The sequence below is a fragment of the Chrysemys picta genome, unplaced genomic scaffold (assembly GCF_011386835.1).
Source record: "Chrysemys picta bellii isolate R12L10 unplaced genomic scaffold, ASM1138683v2 scaf1387, whole genome shotgun sequence".
NCBI classification, from domain to species: Eukaryota; Metazoa; Chordata; order Testudines; family Emydidae; genus Chrysemys; species Chrysemys picta.
The window spans coordinates 7501-12500 of record NW_027054093.1 but is presented as its reverse complement, the minus strand read 5'-3'; the positions used below and the strand labels follow the sequence as shown (position 1 = coordinate 12500).

General features: G+C 71.1%; 1 non-coding gene across 1 annotated transcript; it reads left to right on the top strand.

Moving 5' to 3' along the window:
- Positions 1 to 2885: 2885 nt before the first annotated feature.
- On the top strand, positions 2886 to 3004 carry LOC135979908 (5S ribosomal RNA). The gene has a single exon (XR_010597151.1). It is a non-coding gene; the product is annotated as a 5S ribosomal RNA (ribosomal RNA).
- Positions 3005 to 5000: the final 1996 nt, after the last annotated feature.

Below are 5000 nucleotides of genomic sequence, written 5' to 3'. Positions count from 1 at the left end.
GTCTGCCGGAACCGCTCGACCTCGCACGGCGGAGATCTCGGCCAGACGGCCCCACGCACGGAGGGCCGGGCAGGTGCCCGGGCCGCCCCGAGGAGGGAAGTCCCCATCGGTCCCTGGATCTGTGCACGCGAAAAGGAAGAGGGTCCCCATCCGCCTGAACACCGGACGGCCCCGCGGTTGGGGTGCCGGCCCGCGAAGGGCCCTTCCCGTCGCGAACGTCAGCGCCACATCGATCGGCGGGCGCGAGAGGAGCGGGCCCCCCCTCCCTCCGGGGGGCGCCGACACTCGGAGCTCGGCTCCCGGCCGCTGCGGGGCCCGTGAGCTAAGAGCCGGGAAAAGCGGGCCGTCTCGGCGGAGGGCCGGGTGCTGGCCTCCGCCCTCAAACGGGCCCGCTCCCCCCCTCCCACGCCGGGCAGGGTCGGGTACAATACTCGGATTGATCCCCTAGGCTGAGCTCCGGTTCTCACAGGCTCTGAAAAACCTGTCCTCAGAAATCTCCTCACACAATCCTCGAAAGGCAGGTCGAAAAAGCCAAAGCCCCGCCTTCGGCGGTACGAAACTGGAACCGGGCGCCACCTCGTGGTTCCCTCGGTCGGCCGAGACGGCGTGGGGCGACCCCTTCCGGACATCCGCGAGACGACCGGCCGTCAGGTCAACCCATTCGCTCCAAAGGGGTTGACCTGGTGGCCGAGAGGGGACTTTGAAAATTTTTCGGACTTGGAAAACTTTTTTTTTTTTTTTTCCCCCCAGCCCGCTTCCTCCGGGTTGACCCGGTGGCCGAGCGTCTCGCCGTCCCCGGACGCGGCGAGGGACTGCCTCCCGGCCGTCAGGATCGGGCCCACGGAAGTCTGATTTTAAAAAAAATTGGCCGACGCCACCGCGGAGGGCTACCCGAGCACCCCGGGCCCCGGAGCCGGAAAAGGGAAAAAAAGGATCGGGCCCACTAGAGACATGGACCCGGCCGCCAAGCAGGCCGCCCTGGGCTGACCCTCCCCGGCCGCAGCGAGGGACTGCCTCCCGGCCGACAGGATCGGGCCCCTGGAAGTCTGGGGGTGGGGGGGGGAAATCGCCCCACGCCTCCGAGGAGGGCTGCCCGGGCGGGCCTGGCCCCGGAGCTCGAAAAAAAAAAAAGGATCGGGCCCACTAGAGACATGGACCAGGCCGCCCTGGGCTCACCCTCCCCGGCCGCAGCGAGGGACTGCCTCCCGGCCGACTGGATCGGGCCCCTGGAAGTCTGGAAAAAAGACTGGAACCTGACGCCTCCGAGGAGGGGGCGCCCAGGGAAGGAGGGAGATCCGGGTTGACCTGGTGACCGGACGGGAAAGAGGCCACCGGGCGTCCCCCCCCTTAAAACCTAGGGGTTGACCTGGTGGCCGGAAAGCGAACCGGCCAGCAGGTGAACCCTTTCGATTCCACGGGTTGACCTGGTGCCCGGGAAGCGAACCGGCCAGCAGGTGAACCCGTTCGATTCCACGGGTTGACCTGGTGCCCGGGAGGGGACTCTGAAAATTTTTCAGCCCTTTCGACTCGGGGTTGACCTGGTGGCCGAGAGGGGACTCGCACGGCAGGCAAGCCGCCCTGGGCTCACCCTCCCCGGCCGCAGCGAGGGACTGCCACCCGGCCGACTGGATCGGGCCCCTGGAAGTCTGGAAAAAAGAATGGAACCTGACGCCTCCGAGGAGGGGGCGCCCAGGGAAGGAGGGAGATCCGGGTTGACCTGGTGACCGGACGGGAAAGAGGCCACCTGGCGTCCCCCCCCCTTAAAACCTAGGGGTTGACCTGGTGGCCGGAAAGCGAACCGGCCAGCAGGTGAACCCTTTCGATTCCACGGGTTGACCTGGTGGCCGGAAAGCGAACCGGCCAGCAGGTGAACCCGTTCGATTCCACGGGTTGACCTGGTGCCCGGGAGGGGACTCTGAAAATTTTTCAGCCCTTTCGACTCGGGGTTGACCTGGTGGCCGAGAGGGGACTCGCACGGCAGGCAAGCCGCCCTGGGCTGACCCTCCCCGGCCGCAGCGAGGGACTGCCTCCCGGCCGACAGGATCGGGCCCCTGGAAGTCTGGGGGCGGGGGGAAATCGCCCCACGCCTCCGAGGAGGGCTGCCCGGGCGGGCCTGGCCCCGGAGCTCGAAAAAAAAAAAAAGGATCGGGCCCACTAGAGACATGGACCAGGCCGCCCTGGGCTCACCCTCCCCGGCCGCAGCGAGGGACTGCCTCCCGGCCGACTGGATCGGGCCCCTGGAAGTCTGGGGGGGGGGGGGGAATGGAACCTGACGCCTCCGAGGAGGGGACGCCCAGGGAAGGAGGGAGATCCGGGTTGACCTGGTGACCGGACGGGAAAGAGGCCACCGGGCGTGCCCCCGTTAAAACCCCTAGGGGTTGACCTGGTGGCCGGAAAGCAAACCGGCCAGCAGGTGAACCCTTTCGATTCCACGGGTTGACCTGGTGCCCGGGAAGCGAACCGGCCAGCAGGTGAACCCGTCCGATTCCACGGGTTGACCTGGTGCCCGGGAGGGGACTCTGAAAATTTTTCAGCCCTTTCGACTCGGGGTTGACCTGGTGGCCGAGAGGGGCCTCGCACGGCAGGCAAGCCGCCCTGGGCTCACCCTCCCCGGCCGCAGCGAGGGACTGCCCCTCCCCACCCCCCGGCTGACAGGATCGGGCGCACTGGAAGTCCGGGACAGTATTTTCCCCGACGCCGGGGAGGGCGGGCGGAGGGGCTCTGGCGGCCAGCCCGGGCCCCGGAGCTCGAAAAGGAAAAAAGGACCGGGCCCGCGAGAGACGGGGGCCCTGCCGCAGGGGGGGGGGGCAGTCCGACCGGGGCTCACCGTGCGGCAGGCCCGGGCGTCGGCAGGGGAAAGCGGGCGAGGAGGCGCGGGGCCGGGTGCCTACGGCCATACCGGACCGAACGCCCCCGATCCCGTCCGATCTCGGAAGGTAAACCGTCCCGGGCCTGGCTAGTACTTGGATGGGTGACCGCCTGGGAATCCCAGGTGCCGTAGGCAGCTTTTCCCGGTCCGAGTCAGCTCTCTCTCCTTTTCTGGGGGGGAAGGAGAGGGGGGGACGGGCCGGAAAGCCCCTCGTCGCTCCTGCCGAGTCGGAGGTCGCGGCCGCAGGTCACGGGTCTGGGCGCCTGGGGTCCGGCTCCCCACCCACCCGGCTTCCTCCGCGGAGGACCCCCCCCGGGGCCACCGAAGCCGCTGGGGGAGACCCCGGGCATGGGGCGGACTGGCCCGGACCCTCCCGGCCGCCGGCCCGCAGGTCCGCCCCGAATCCCCCCCCGCGGCCACCCAGGCCAGGCCTGGCCAGGCGGGACGGACGGCGGGTGTCCAGCGCCCAGCGGCTTCCTCCAGCGGGGACCCACGGACCCCAAAGCCGCAGGGGGAGGCCCCGGGCCCGGGACGGACTCGCTCGGACCCCCTGCGCCCGGCCGCCGGCCCGCGGGACCGCCCCGAATCCCCCCGCGGCCACCCAGGCCAGGCCTGGCCAGGCGGGACGGACGGCGGGTGTCCAGCGCCCAGCGGCTTCCTCCAGCGGGGACCCACGGACCCCAAAGCCGCAGGGGGAGGCCCCGGGCCCGGGCCCGACTCGCTCGGCCCCCCCGCCTCCCCTGCGCCCGGCCCCCGGCCCGCGGGACCGCCCCGAATCCCCCCGCGGCCACCCAGGCCAGGCCTGGCCTGGCGGGACGGACGGCGGGTGTCCAGCTCCCAGTGGCTTCCTCCAGCGGGGACCCACGGACCCCAAAGCCGCAGGGGGAGGCCCCGGGCCCGGGACGGACTCGCTCGGCCCCCCCGCCTCCCCTGCGCCCGGCCCCCGGCCCGCGGGACCGCCCCGAATCCCCCCGCGGCCATCCAGGCCAGGCCTGGCCTGGCGGGCCGGTGTGCGGCTCCCCCGGGCTTCCTCCCCCGACGACCCGCGCCCCCCTGAGCCGCAGGCGGAGACCCCGGCCCCGGGGCGGACCGGCCCGGGCTCGCTCGAGCCCCCTGCGCCCGGCCCGCAGGACCGCCCCCCCGAATCCCCCGGGAGAGGCCCGGCCTGCACGCCACTGACGACCCGCGGCCCCCAAAGTCGCAGGAGGCGCCCCCCCCCGGTTAGCCCCGTCTCGCTCCGCGCCCCCCGCCCCTCGCTGCCGGGACCGGGCGCCGCCCCAGAGTCAGCCGCAGCCGGCCGGCCTGAGAGCTGCCCTCCTGTGGACGACGGTGAGTTTACCTTGATACTAACCGGCCGTCAGCCAGGTCAACCCCATTGCTAGACTGGGGTGGACCTGGTGGCCGAGTGGGGACTTGGAACATTTGACAGCTGCTTCCCGGGGCTTGACCGGTTGTCCTGAACGCCCCCCACCCCCAGCCCCAGCCCCCGGCTCCTGCTCCCCTCTCCCCAGCCTCGGTGCTCCGCTCCCTGCCTCGGAGGCTGCCTCTCTGCGGCGCCTGCATCGCCTCCGAGGACGCGCACCCTCCGGAGGCTGGACGTAAACCCACCACTGCCGCTGACCCGGCTCTCCGAGGGACGACTGTGAGGCCTCCCCCCCCCCCCCACCCCCGGACCGCCCTGGGGACGACTGCTAAGCCTCCCCCACCGGACCGCCCGGGGCAAGACTGCTAAGCCTCCCTCCCACACACACACACACACACTGTCGGGGGAGGACTATTAAGCTTTCCCCCTGGAGCGCCCGGGGCGGACGACTGTTAAGCCTGCCCCCGGAGTCCTCGGGGGAGGACTATTAAGCTTTCCCCCCTGGAGCGCCCGGGGGGGGACGACTATTAAGCCTGGCCCCCGGAGTCCTCGGGGGACGACTATTAAGCCTCCCCCGGACTGGCCGGGGGGCGACTATTAAGCCTCCCCCGGACCTGCTCCGTCTCGACTATTAAGCCCCCCTCTGTGGTCCTCAAGACCACTGCCGTGCTGCCCTCGGAGTGGGGTGACACCCGGGCCGGAAAGCAAACCGGCCACCAGGTCAACCCGTCGAATCCAATGGGTTGACCTGGTGGCCGGAAAGCAAAC